This window comes from Drosophila obscura, unplaced genomic scaffold, assembly GCF_018151105.1.
Source record: "Drosophila obscura isolate BZ-5 IFL unplaced genomic scaffold, ASM1815110v1 contig_200, whole genome shotgun sequence".
Taxonomy (NCBI): Eukaryota; Metazoa; Arthropoda; class Insecta; order Diptera; family Drosophilidae; genus Drosophila; species Drosophila obscura.
Window position 1 is genome coordinate 6309528 of NW_024542791.1, and position 14994 is coordinate 6324521.

A 14994-nucleotide genomic window follows, 5' to 3' on the forward strand; every position below is an offset into this window, starting at 1 on the left:
CATGATTTTGATATTCAGTTTAATATTACTAGCTAGTTGTCCCTCCCAGCCCTAAACAAATTATTTTGTCCAATTGATCAATAAATTTTGTTCAGATTTGGCTAGTTTTGAGAACTCTTTTTCATTGGATTGTTTACATATAAATGTTCTAACAAAAACGGCCAAAACGAAAACGTGTACGAAATGAGCTGGTCAAGTAAGTCTCTTCCGCAAATTTCCCTCATCTGTTTCATACTAGCCAGCTTTTGTCAGCTGGCAAACAGTCTTGCGTTCAGAGTAGTCCACGGTTGAGTAACTGCGGAGGCATTTGAATTTGAATTTTGAAAATGTTGTTTCTGTTGTGTATATTGTTTTAAATGAGTTGATATACTGGGTCTACGAATAAGGAATAGGTGTGGAAAATCTCATAAGCTATTAGTATGTATAAACTACTGCATATAATATATAATATACATATATAAATCTACCTGTGCCAACCCTTTCAACCACCACATTATCGGATTGTCGCAAGGTGAGGATGCTGGGTTGAGGAACAACCCCCCCGTGGTTAGATGAAAACTCCTTTTCTTTCAAATTAGCAACTGCATTGGCTTAGCTTTTCCTGGACAAAAGGGGTTTCCATAGCAAAACCGGTTGTGCTCCGCACCACCATAAAAAGGGCACCCATCCCTGAGGCAGCCTCCAACTACAGCCACCGCCAACATTTACAAAATTTTCCCATTGCATTTCCCATTTCCACAGCGGTGGCGGCGGCAATGATGTCATTGATTCGATTCTGTTTGATGTTGGGCTTGGGAGGCTGTTTGGGGTGGTTTCGCTTAGCTTAATTAATAAGCGAATTTCCTGAAATATTTCTCTCGATTTACAAATCGTTGGACGTAAGTTAGACTCCGCTTTCCACGCTTTCCCTCCGCTGATCTCATCAGGAGCCACGAGCGCATAAAATGCCAATAAAATATTGCATAAAAAATAGCTGTAGCGAAACTTTTTGGGGCAGTATAAAGGCGAATTTGTTATGCGCATAAAAGTAGGAGATGTGAAGCCGAAATTTGGCCAAACTTTAAAGCCGGAAAAAAGCGCTTGAAGTGAAGGGGCATGGGGCAGTAAAAAGCAGGCAAGAAGAAAATTCCCACCCGCAGTCGGGAGCCGGGAGCCGGGAGGCTGGCAAAAATGTAATTCCTTTGGCGCCAGCCCTGTGATTATCGAAAGTAGTTCTTTTTGATGTCGAAAGTTTGCTGCCACCCCCCCAACCCCACCACACCCGCCATGTCTGCCACGCACTGCGCCCAAGTAGGTGGCAAGTGAAAGCGAAAGCGTTCTGGTCCTGGTTCTGGTCGTGGTTACTCGTCGTCTATTTCCAGCGGAAGGAAATCTGAGCATATAACGGCGCCTCTATCTCTATGTACTTGCTTGGCATACAAACACCCACACACACACACACACACACACACACACACACACTGACAGCCACACGCACTCACACAATCAGGCGGTGGGTAAAAAGGGGGAAAGCCCGGAAAAGTGCGTGAATTTTTCGGCAAAAACAAAAACAGCTGCAAGATAAATGTAATTTTTGTGGAGCGACAGTGGAATGCTCTTTCAAGGAACATGGAATTCTTATGTTAAAATCGATAGTAAATTTGATCAATAAATAATCGATCCTAGCAAAAGTTTTTAAAACTAAAAGACTACAAATAATCCTTTAAACGATTTCCGATAGAGATTAGTGTAAAAAGTTAATTAATTTATTTCAACAACTATTTTCTATCTGTGTTTCTACAGTTTTATAACTTCGATTTATTTCGATAATATCATTTCGATAGCAACTTCATCGGAAACTCCGGGTATCCTTCTCTGGGTAATGTGTGCGTAAGGAAAGTGAAAACTATGCCGCGTAGGCGACGTGGCAGCAGCAGCCGCCCACCCCCGCCAACCGACTGCCACCATCCTACCGACCCCTTCCTCACCCTCAACCGCATCCACCATGCCGGGAAAACTCTGCCGAGCCTCGACTGCGTTACACTTTTCAGCAGCTTTTACATGGGAAACTGGCGCCAACTACAACAACAGCAGCAGCCGAAACAGCAGCAGAAGCAGCCGACTATGTTTCAACCCTGCCCCAGGGCATAGGCGCCACCCACCCAGTACAACACCCCCCCGGCCCCTGGCCACAAGTTCTATGTGGCGTGTGCAGCGTTGCGGCTGCGGCAACAACAACAAAAGCAGCAGCAGCAGCGACGCTGGCTGCTTATCGCAACATCAGCCAAGCATAAAGCTCAGACCACCCACCCACTGCCGCTTGAAGCAACCACCCCCTCACTCGCACGCACAGCCACCCCACCACCCCGCCACCCCGCCAGCCACCGCATTCGCAATTTCGTTGGAAAAGTTGAAAGTGGAAAATTGTGCGTGGCAGGCAAAAGTTTTGAGGCACCCCTGACTGACAGTCGACAGAGTCGAGACGATGGAGGCGCTCCACAGGATCCGCCTCACCCTCTCCAGCCCTTCTTCGGAGCATCCTTCTCATCCTTTCCATGGCTGCTTCAGGCTTCACCCATTTACTTCTGGCACAAAAATGAAAATTAAATGAACAGGAATCATCTGTGCATCATCAGCGACCAAAGGGGCAGCCTCACCAGCTCCGCTGTGGCATGTGCAGCAGTATCTCGTCCCTCTGCCCATTTGTAACACACAGCTGGTAGTCATTTATCTGCTCCTTCGTGTGCTTCCTCCTCGGTTTACCACTGGTCCTGGCCGGGTTTTTTTTGCATTTGAAATTATTATTCCTGGCCAAGGACTCTCGGCGGCTGTGCCCAACCCCCCAAATCCGGATCGAGGTCGGCTCAAGGCGGGCCATTTCGCCAGCCGGATTAGGTGACCATGACAATGGCCCTTCTCTGTTTGCTTTGGCATTTCCAAGGGCCAGAGCTGGGGCAGGCATTGTGCTGGCAGTATATGACAGCACGAGCACATGCTCCAAATATAGACTCCTAGTAGGGCAAAGTTAGCGTTTTTGAGAGAAAAAAACTATGATAAAATAACTTAAAGTATTTTGCATCTCCAAAGAATACGAGAAAAGGAAGAAAATCCAAATTTCTCATAGATTTTTAGATGATTCTCAAAGATCCCAAAGAACAAAAATGTATATCAAGCATACATATGCCAATGTTTTTTTTTAAGTAACGACCTGTTGCCAAGAAAGCTTCTCCATATTTAATATTCTTTAACAAGAATCTAAGCATTCAGTTTTTAATTGCAGGAAAATGAAAATTTAACTTACAACGTCTAACAAAAGTATTTCTAGATTAGTTGAATTTACACTCATAACAATACTCAAACTAATAATACTCCTCGTACCCATAATAATAATAATTTGTGGATAGTTTGTTGTTCTTCAGAAATCGAACTATAAATGTCTAGCCAATATTTAAGCTTCTTTTTCTAATTTCTATTTAAAAACTCTATATTAGTGCAACATTTAATTTTCTGCAATAAAATCCTTACTGATGGCTGGCTACAGAATGCTCGTACTTAATATTGACTTTTGTTTGGCATTTTTACCAATTTAATCCTTGCCAACCCTACTGCAACTTCTCCAGTCTCTCCTTCCCCAGTCTGCACTCTGCCTCCACATTTTCTCTATCCCTCTGGCGCTTGCAAAGCTTGTCAACAACTTTCGGCTCGCCCTCAGCCAACACACAGGAAAGAAATGTTCCTCCGAAGAGCAGAAGACGGATTTGGTTTTTATTTTGGATTTAAGCGGGAGAAACCTGCCCTAAATTCGGCCAAGCGGCTTAAAAGGGAACAAAAAAAAAGGAGCCCGAGCCCGAGCCAAAGCACGCGCAGCAGGAAGGCATCCAAAGGCCTGGGGAGGAAGTGGAAGCAGCAGAAGCAGGAGGCGGCATAAAGGAAACGACTACGTTGCGTTTTCCTTCTTCTTTAGATTGCAGGACAGGACACACACACACACACACACACACATCCGGAGAGTGAGAGAGAAAGAGAGAGAGAGAGAGCGGCAGGAAGAGATGGGAATGAGATGGCGTCCCTTTGTGGAGGAGGCGCAGCACGCATAAATCTAAGAGTCCAAATTACATTATTTTGTCATTTTCATTGGGGGCCTCCCTCGGCGTGTGTCCTGCTGCTGTTCCTGCTGCTGCTGCTGCTGCTGCTGCAGTGTCCTGTGCCTACCCGCCAGGCACATAAAACTCTGTCAAAAAATAAACTTTCAAGAAATAAAACCCCCCCACGCACGCACAGCCCACAGCCCACATGCCACCCCACATCCCCAAAAAAGCAAAAAAATGCAAAAGCTCTGGGGCAAAAGTTTGTCCAACAACAAAAAAGGGAATCCATGTACATTATATGCAAGCAGTTTGAAAGGCGGGGGTGGGATGGACAGGGTGGCAACGAGGGAAAGTTTGAAGAGGGGCGGTGGTGGGTGGGGAGGGGTGTGGGAGCACTTTGGGTCCTTCGCCCTGGGGTTGCTTGCTCCTGAAAGTGAAAGTAAATGCAAGCCGCACGAAGCTCACGCGTCGCAGCCGCAGTCGAAGTCGCAGTCGCAGTCGGTGGCGCTGCTGGCGTTGACTGAGCTGCCACTGCTTCCCTTTCTGCTTGCCGCCTCCCGTTCCCGTTCCCGTCCCCCGCCACCCTTGTTCCTGCCCCCCTCCCCTGTTTATTCCCTGCAAGTATCCAAGGACATTGCGGCCATTAAAAATGAAGCGTAAAAAGCTTCGCGTAACCAAGTTTTCTTGAGACAACTGCAACTTTGACAAATTTTCCTCTCACTCTCTCTCTCTCCCTCTCTCGCTAGGCTTGCTCTCTTCCAACACTCTCGTTCCCACTCTCTCCCTCCCACTCTCTCCCTCTGTAGCTGAGCGCTCTCTCTTTTCGCTGCATTGTTTATAACTATTTCTGGTGCTGCGCCTGCGTTTTCTCTCACACACAATGACTCGCGAGTCTCTCGCAGAACTTTCACTTTCCACTGTTTGCCTTGTCCTTTGCCTTCAACTTTCACTTTCACCCTGAAAGTTCGACGACGTCGCCGCGTCTCTCTCTCTGCTCTGCTCTGCTTTGCACTCGCACTCGCACTCGCACTCTCTCTCTCTGTCTCCTTCTAGCTGCAGCTTTCTCGTTCGCGCTGGGGCTGCGACTTACGACTTCCTGTGTGGGCTTCCGGTTTTGTTTTTACAACTGATAAGGCGTCGTGCCGGCGCGGTCTTCTGCCCCGTGTCCCTGCTATGCTGCTCTCTCTCTCTCTCTCTCTCACACTGTTCCTCCCTCTCTCTCACTTGCTCTGTGTATGGGAAGACGACCAGCAGGCGCCACTCTTCGGCTTCGGCTTCTCCTGCTGCTGCTGTTGCTGTTGCTTCTAGCTGGTTTTTATTATGGCTGTGCGTTGCAAGGATCAAGGACGTTCAAGAAAATACGCTGCCAAAATCGAAAAGCAAAACAAACTAAAAGAAAACCATACGGAAAGGGAAAGTATAGAAAAGCAAAGAAGCAAAGCAAAAGCAAAGACAAATAAATGCAGGGCGTTCATTTTCCTTTGAGTGTTGGGTGGGGCGGATGGGGGGGGTTGGGGGCAAATGGAGGATGACTTTGACACGGGTTCGTGTGCGTGTGTATTTTTTTTCGGCTGCAGCTTTTATATACTTGTGTATATGTATATTGCTACGAATACATGGCCAGATGTGCGTGCGCCGGCGCCTATATACAACTTTGTTGGCGGCCAAGGGCGAGGGCAGGCTGTATATTTGTGTGTGGGTTCGTGTGGGGATGGAGGACGAATTTACTGCAGTCCTTTATGGGCAAGGCAAGAAGCCGAACAAGAAGCAGCAGAGGCAGCGGCAGAACAAGACGAAGGGGAGATGTGGCACACAGCTCCACTACACTCCCCTCCTTTCACCATCCAGTTGGATGCCACCTCTGCCTCGCACACACCCATTAGCAGCGACGCCCAAGTCGACCACTCGCTGCGTTTGTAATTTTGGCGCTTTGTGCGTGTGCATTGGTTGGATGGAATAGGAGTGCGTGTGGGGGATGTGAGGGATGTGTACAATAAGGAGTGGAGGGAGGCATAAGAAGGCATATACTACAGTGACGAAAAATGTAATCGCACATTTTCCTTTGGATTGTAGTGCATTCTTCCTTATAGAGTGGGAATTTGTAGAAGATTCCATCAGATTTTCATTGGTTTTCTTGTATTTTTCGTATTTCTTCCTCGAGTGACTCTTTTGGTCAATACTCTTAAAAGCATTTCTGATAGATAGTCTTCAACTGCCTAAAGTTCCCTTAAAGTTCCTCTAATAAACCCGAGTACACACTCCATTTATTTCTCTCAGTGTGTGTGGGCCAGGCACATTTTCTGCTGTATTACCGGGCTGCGGCAATGTGAGTGACGTTGGCTGTTTTGTTGTTGTTTTTGTTGGTGTTCTATGTGGTATATAGGGTATACAGGGAGCTGTATAGGCATATAACAGCTTGGTTTTCCCTGCTTGCTTTCCTCTCCTCCTGCTGCCAATTTTGCCATATTCTTGTTTGTGTTGCAGGCCCCTCTGGCTTTTTTGGCCAAATTGCGTAGTTTAGTTTTTGGTGCTTCCTCTTTGAATGCAAGAAAAGCGAAAACGTTTCTCCCTTTAATACTCCTTATTTGTAGGCGCCTTCATCAATGTGGGTCGCGTCCTGCTTCTACTGCTTCTTCTGCTGCTTGTTCTGCTGCTTCTTCTGCTGCTTCTTCTGCTTAGTCAGTGCCATGCAGTGCATAGCAATGAGTGTTTATCTCTGTGTGTGTGTGTGTGTGCGTGTGTATCTTTGTGTTTGTGTGGCTGTGTTGGCTCTGTTGCGGTGCGTTAGTTTAAAGTTCTTGTTTTTTCGTGGGCCAGGAGGAGGTGGTTAGGCAGAACACTGAGGTTAGGTTTCCCGAGTTGCGGCCGGAGCCTTTTGCTTTTTTTGTCCCCTTCTCATGCTTTTTGTTGGTTTCTCGAGGAACGGCGAAAATTCTCTTTGAGGTTTGAGGTTTTATGTTGTCAGATGCCTTTCACTTCCACTCCTACCTCTACATCATCTTTCCTTTTTTTCCCGAACAGTTTCTACGGTTTTCTAATAAAGTGCCACCAGCCGCCAGTCTTTTTCGTTGTGGGTGGACTGTCGGTGGAGTGTACGAGTACTCGGTGAGGCTTGAGGTTAACTCTAAAGTTAATTGCAATTTTAAAGGGATGGCTAAGTGGGGAAATTTAAGCTAAGAAGAAGGGCATTTTATACTGAGATTTAATTTGCTTTTGATCGATATTTTAAAGAGATTGAAGTTAAAGTTAAAAGTACTTCAAATGAGTAGAGTCGGTAGCAAGGCTTGCTTGGAAATCAAAAACCAAAGAAATGCAGCAATCATTTTTTTACATTACAAATAAGAAAATAGTAAAATTTTTTAGAGCTGACCAACATTTCAATTAAACTGAAAACTTTTCCAAAATTTCCGTTCAAACGTTTCGCTCTACCCAATTTTCTAATTAATTAAATGAAGCCGGTAACTCCAGTGCATTCCCCACCCCTTATCTGAATGCCCCTCATCAACTGCCATCTGCTACCCATTCATGACTTTCCACTTTCAGTTTTCACGTTAAATGTCAATCACAACATCGCCTGCTGCCTCCCTGCTTATTCCCTTCACTCTGCATTCTGCTCAACCCTTTATGTAACCCAAAGCGAACAATTAAAAAACCTTCAGGATTAAATGTATTTGTAATTATGTATTAGCCGAAACAAAAAAAAATGCGACAACATTTTGGCTCTTCCTTTGCCTTTCCTTTTGCTGTTGCTGTTGACTCCGCCTAGAGCTTTGATGCTGCTGCTGATGCGATGAGGATGAAGTTGAAGCTGGCAGCTAATGCGTAGGCTATGTTTAGGGACGAAGCTGAAGGCAGAAGGCGACAGTTGTTGTTGCTGTAATTGCTGTTGTGCTGATAACAAACACCAACACAAGAGCATTTTCTGATATACATAGCAAAATCTTACTGTGCTATATACTAGCATCCAAGCAAGTACATGGAAGTCGGCAGGAGAGCGGTGAAGGGAGACGGGAAACACGAGCAAGCAGCAGCAGCAGCAACAGCGATGCCAGCGTCTGCTTGCATTGACATGCGGAAGAAGCAGTATCCAGCAGCCAACTAAGCAGTGGAAAAATAAGCAAAAGTTGGCAAAGTTTAAAAGAAAAGCAGTTAGAGAGGAAAGTTTTGAAATCGGCCGAAGCAGTGGTTAAAGAAGAATCAGTTAATGAATAAAGATCATTATAGCACCAGCAGGAGCAACCTATAAAGGCAGTGAAAGATCAAGCAGCATCAGAAGCAGTCGCTCGGACTGACTGCAGAGAAAGCGAAGCCTTAGCTCAGCCCACGCACACGCACACTCACTCTCACACACACACACACGCAACAGTGCCAACAGAGGACACATACAAATGCAGAGTAATTATGTTTCCCCAGCAGCAGCCACACAACCCACCCATCCCCACCACTCCTTTGGCTCCTTCTCCTCCACCCGCCTGCTCTTTGGTATTTTTAGTTGGGCTTCTTCTTCGTCTTCGACTTGTTTTCATTGCATATCTTCTGAGCTCCCTTTCTCTATCAGTATTCATCCCCTCCCCCCTTCTCTGTATATATTTCTGTCTCACTCTCACACATTGACATCGACTGACGGCAGCGGCTCAATTGAAATTTGAGGATTTTTGTCTCAGTGCCCTAATTAATTTTACGTACCATGAAAATCATTGTTTGTTGCTGCTTCTGTTGCTGCTACTCCTCCTGCTGCTGCTGCTGCCAGGGCTCTATTCTGTTGTCATTGTTGTTGTGCGTTCGTTGTTGTTGTTGTTGCTGTTACGCGTGGTGTAGATGTATATGGGTATAATGCAGAGAAATTTTGTGTGTGGGTGTGCATGTACATATTTGTATCTGTGTGTGTGAGAGACTGGGGAGAGAATTGAGGAGGAGTAAAGAATGTTTCGGTAGAGAATCGCTTATGCTCTTCTTTTATTGTATTTTGTCTGTTGCCTACAGAGTATCTTTCTTCTCATCAGTTTTAACTTAACTTCTTCTACTCTTTTTATTTTGCATTATTGTTCTCTCTATAAAACTCTTCAACAATTCGATTCTTCTAACAATATTCTGCTTAACTATTGCCTATGTTGTTTCCTCTTCTGATTGTCTTATTTGTAATATGAACAATATAGGAACCATTTCTAATTTCAATGTACATTATTTACCTTAAAATTCTATTCGAACTCTTCGAATGATGTTCTTCTCCTTATAAAGTTAGTCTTTGCATGGCTATGATCATTACTTTCATACTTTTCCTTTCCCTATATACACTGGTATGCACATTCTTCCCATGTGCCCTGCTTTAATACTCTTTATGTTTTCCTGACCTTCGTTTTTTGCTTAAACACTTTCTTAGTCTCCCTTTTTGGTGCTTTCTGTTGACAATCAACTTTCCATTCTCTTTCTCCCACACACAAATCTCATGTGCTGCTGGTTTGCTGAATATTAATTTCTGCATTTTCATTTGTAGCACCTGAAGTAGCACCCTGTTACTCGTACAGTGATTTCTCGAACCAAAATTGCCAGCGATTCCAGTCCAATCTCGAATCTCATTTTGTTGGAATTTCAAACCAACAGCCCACCACTCTTCGGCATCCCTTTTCTGACACACTCCCACACCCACACCCACAACCACACCCACTCCCAGTCCGCTGTCTCCTTTCACGTTTTGCTGCTTGGGAAATTTGAGAAAATTAGGTTATGCTTTTGTTTTGCCTTTCCTTTACTTTACTTTACTCCATCCAGTCCATCCAGTCCCTCCACCCACCAGCTGAGATACGTTTCCACGTTTTTTCTCCTAGGTAATTAAATGCTGCCCGGCTGGACCGCAGTTAGCAGTGGCTGCGGGGCATGGAACGGGCCGTGCCACACAGCCAGGCAATGCTGGATGAATGGATGGGGACACCTAATCAGCAATCCCCGTCGATGTGGACCAGAAACCGACTCCCAGCGGGTGGTGGGAATTATGCAAATGCCACAAGCGGCGCGACGTGGCGCAACTTTTCTGGGCAAGCAATGTGGAAATTGTTTTTTCATTGCTGCATTTGCGCAAAAATATGTTTAAGGCCAATCAAAATTTTAATTAAAAATTTGACTCTGGGGACGTTTGAGAGTTGCATTGCAGAATATTTCCAGAAGTTCTAAAACCTTCATTAGATTCGTTCTTAAATTCTAGATTGGTGTCTTTCCATTGATTTCTCTTCCTCTTAGTTTGTGCTCTTTTGTTCTACCCCCCTGTCCACCGTTCTCTTGACCAACGTCAAGCACTTTCCCTTGGCTGGTTTTCCTTCATTTTCTATTACAGACCGGTTTCCATGACATCCATTAAGTGGCAAAGACTTTGCTGTGGCTAATTAAGTGTATGTCCTTAAGATCCTTAAAAAATTACAATTTCCTTTTAATTTTCTTCGAGTTTGGCCCGGCCTTGGGTTTCCTTTATGGCTACAAATTGTAAAGTTTTATTTCTGCTTAAAATGAAATTGTACGAAGAAAAGTATCAAGTCGGAGATATCCTATTTTTCCTACGAATCCCGGCTTCGCTTCATAGTAAATTGCACCGCTTTCATGGCAAGTTTTCAGTTCCTTATAAAATATTTATCTCATGTATCATGCGTCAGGTATCTTTACCCTACACTTCCTCTCCTCATATCCATTCACTGCAGCATCCCCATATTGCAGCATGTATGATTTATGCACCAGGAATATTATTTCCAGTCCTGTTTTTATTTTTTGTTTTGCTCGAATGTCGTTGTGACCATTAAATTAATTGCAATTTATCGATTTTCAAATTGCAATCTCAACGGGCCATAAAAAATATCGCTTCATGGTTCAGCCTTTACCAAAACACAGCCCCATCCTCAGCACCATCGCATATCATCGCGTAAAATGCCGCAGCACGAGTCGCAGGGCCACAGATAAGGGAGCTGCTGGTTGTGGCACAGGAGTTTGGGGCTGGTGTTGGTGTTGGTGTCGGGTCCGTAACTCCGACTGTAACTGGCTCTGGGTCAGGTTGGGTGGCGTTGCATCCTCAGCCCCACACACTAGGAGTGACAGTTGGAAAAAAGAATTCGCGCCCTCTGGTGTATAGAAATAAATTGTTGGTCCATGCCAAAAAGGGGGGGACGACGCATCAGACATTGCGTATACGTAATATGGGCAGTGGGAGTGGAGCGTTTGGGAGTTTGGAGGCTAACGAGAATTATACTCTGTGGCTAGGTGATGGGTGTGCGTAGGGCATGCTGGAGTGCTGTTCAGTATATCTATGCAACGTAGAACTAGGTAAACATAATTCGAAGATAAGTCACAGCTAAATGATGGGAAATAATTCTTGTGACATTAATTGGAATACATTTAGTACGTAGGATAATTACTCAAATGAAAGGTAACAATTCAGTCCATTCTTTGCACACTGTTAGCCAAATTCTGTCTACTGGTCAACAGGCAGAGGCAGGCAGGCTGGCAGGTTGGCAGGCAGTCGCCAAAGCAATAATGAAAAATATATGTGAGCACCATTAAAATACATCAGATAGGCATAGATCACATGCTCAACATGTATGCTGTGTCCCTGCGATGCGTGTGTCTGTGCGTGTGTCCTCCCTGCTGGTCATTTGCTTGCCACATGCATTGACAAAGCCAGGAAAGCTGCTGCTGCTGTTGGAGCTGCTACTCGGTAGCTGCTTCTGCTGCTGTTATTGCGTTATCTTTGCTGTCACAGCAACGTCAGGCGTCCCCAGTCCCCAGTCCCCATTCCGCCCCATCGCTGTAGCCTCAAGTGCGTGTCTGAATGCGTCTGTATCTGTGTGGCTTCCACATAATATGGCGGTGATGGGGGTGCGTGTGTGGCATGGGGGGGAGGATGGCTTGGCGTGGATTGGGGTAGCCGTTCATGCAGGTTGAAGTGGATGGCTCGTTAGTTAAATGCGAGATGGCTTCAATGTAACTTTAATGAGGTGTTGCCCCCATCAGGATTTATGGCTGAGAGACAGGCAGAGAACGAAAGGCAGAGTGGAGCAGAAGTTACGCAAAAGGTTGTTTCTATATTCTCATTGAGGAAAACAGAAATCAAATTGAATTTACCTTTTGCTACCTTCTCTTTCGATAGAAAAAATTGTTCTTCTGGCTTTAAACTTATAGACAATATAGAACATAATTAAAGAAGCTTCGGAACCCACGAATTCTTACTGAAACTGAAAGGTATCTTTCTTTCTATTCCAGTGAATTTCGAACAAGGATTTAAATCGGGCTTCCATTCATCTCAAAGGGCCTAGCCCAGCTTCAAGGAACAGATGAATGCGCCTAGGCTGCCTCGCGGTAACAGAAATCGGTACAAGAGATCCCTGACTAGGTGGCACACTTCACTTGGCTAGTCTTTGATGGGTATGGCAGTAAAATCAAACGAAGCAAGCCGTCCATGTCCTGGTCCAGCAAGCGAATTCCATGCATTGAATATGTAGATGTCAGAATATGTCAACGACAACTGCGACTGTCTGTACCAAGTGACTGTCTGCTTTGGAGCCAATCTATAAGGATCACCTGCACGGGAACTGAACCTGCACTGATCGCAATCTCTCGCGTCTTGTGCCGTATTTAGTAGCACCTCATCAGAGTCTTAATATTTACATAGCTAAAACGTCGCTTAATACATTTTTTCCATCTATAAAACTTTTTTTTTTAACTTCGAAGCAATATCCCTGCCCAATCATTGATATCTCCCTTAAATTTTGCAGGGTACATGGTATCTGCCTGGAAGAGATTTCCCTGATTTCCACTTTCCTCCAAATACCCGATGGCTTTTCCATGGAAGTCGGCCTATCCCGTTTGCAGACAAATTTAAGTAGCTTATCCTCCGTGTATCCTCTGCCCCTAACGCATCTCCACCTACAAACCACATTCAGCCATTGAGCCAGGTTCTCTGTGCGCAATTTAAACTTGTTTCTAGCCGAGAACAGAACAGAACAGAACACACTCTCGAGGGCCTCTTGACTTATTGCACTTGTTACCAGGGAGCGAGGCCAACGAAATGGAGAGTGGGGAGGGAGGCGGCCTCTGGCCAGAGACCAACTTTAGTTCGCATGTGTTGTGGTCTTCCGTCAAGGCAGGAGGGAGTCGGCAACCAAAACGAGGTGGAAGGAGGGAGGCGGCGCCACATCAAGTATGCGCACTGTTGGCCATGCCAACCGAAAAACCAAAAAAAAACGGAAAAGGGAGAAAAATAAAGTAAGCCCAAAAAAAAATGCTCTTGTGTTGTGAAAAGTGCCACGTTACTTGCCCCAAAAACCCATCCTCCTGCCCCGGCCTCAGGCCGGAGCCCTGGCCAAGTGCGTGTGTCTGCATTGTAAAAACTTTTAATGGCCAAAACAGGCAGAGGCCCGGACCAGGCCCGGACCGGCAGCACATCGAATCCTGCGCCCCCCCGCCGGTCTTCTGCATATGTGTTCCGCAGGTGGCTGAAGACCTCCGCCCCGGCACTTTCTGCCTTCTGCTGGAATGCCCCGTAATGTTTTGGTAACAACTTTACAGCTGTTGCCTCAATTCCCGGCCATAATCATTAACATTATTGCGCAGATTGCCGGGGAAAATCGCTGGCTTTAAATTCGCTTTCATTTCTCTGCTCTGCGCTTTGCGTGGGAGCATTTTCCTCTCTTCTTCCTTGCTTTTCCGGGCTGGAAGACCAATGCATTTTCAATATACAGATGACAACGTCGACAATTTATTTGCGTTTGTGCCATAAATCAAAAATGCGTAAAAATTTGTTACTTCGTGGGGCACGCCCATGCTTCCCCCTGCTGGGGCAGCAGCAACCCAGAAAAAAAAATACGTACATATATATATGTATTTGTATGTATTTGGGAGGCCCATTATCATCATCAACAGTCAGCAAAATGGCCCGAAACTGAAGGGGGAAAGCGGTGGCCAGACCGGGGAAAGAGCAGAAACAGCAACAAGCAGGCGCACCTGAAGCTCGTGTTGGCCGAAACAGAATGGTGGCTAGCAGAAAGGAGAGGGTGGCTCAAGAAGTGAATGGATAAATATAAATGGGTAACGAGGGAATGCAAGTGCAAGGATCGGAATTAATTTAGTTCCAGAAACTATTGACCAAAAAAAACAATCAAGAATTTATTTATATCTATTAACAGCTATCAGTGAAAAAGACTCAAAAACAGTTTAATCCCGAAGATCTCCCCAATCTCCATCAGTTCTTCAACTACCTTTCGAACGACCCTCGTGGCACCACCCCTTTTGAAACATTTTCGGCAACAACGTTGCAATAACAACAGCAAAGAGCAGCGGCAGCAGCAGCAACATCCACAGAAACTGAGAAACGAATGCCAGGAGCAGCAGTAGCAACAAAAACATCCAAAAGCGATGGATACAAGTGCCTGGCGATGGAAGCTGCAAGGAAGCAAACGACTCGGAAAAGGTGTGGGCCCAGCAGGAACAACAGGCAGGAGAGGAAGGAAGTCAGAGGCGGAGGTGGAGGTGGAGGTGGAGATGGGAATGGGCACGGGCATGGGCCCAAAAGGTGCGTACAATCATTTTATTGATTTATATGCCGAAGCTATTACAACTGACATTCGAATTTTCCAACCAGCAGGGGGCTGGGGTAGATAGAATGGGAGCGGGGAAAAACGGCAGCAAAAGTTGCGTGTGGCATGTGGCAACCACGAAATGCCAGAAATCGCTCCTGCTGCTGCTGCTACTGTTGCCCCCCTGCCTGTTGGTTGTTGTTGGTGCAGTGGCAGGCTGAAGAGGAAGATGGAACTGAGGCTGAGGCTGAGCCGTAGATGGGTCTGTAGATGGTGGGGCGTGCTGTTCAGGCGGCTGATGCTGATGTTCTGTTGCCGATACGTAGGCTCGTGGCCAAGAGTCCGTGTCGCCAGGCAACGTGCAACAAAAAAACACA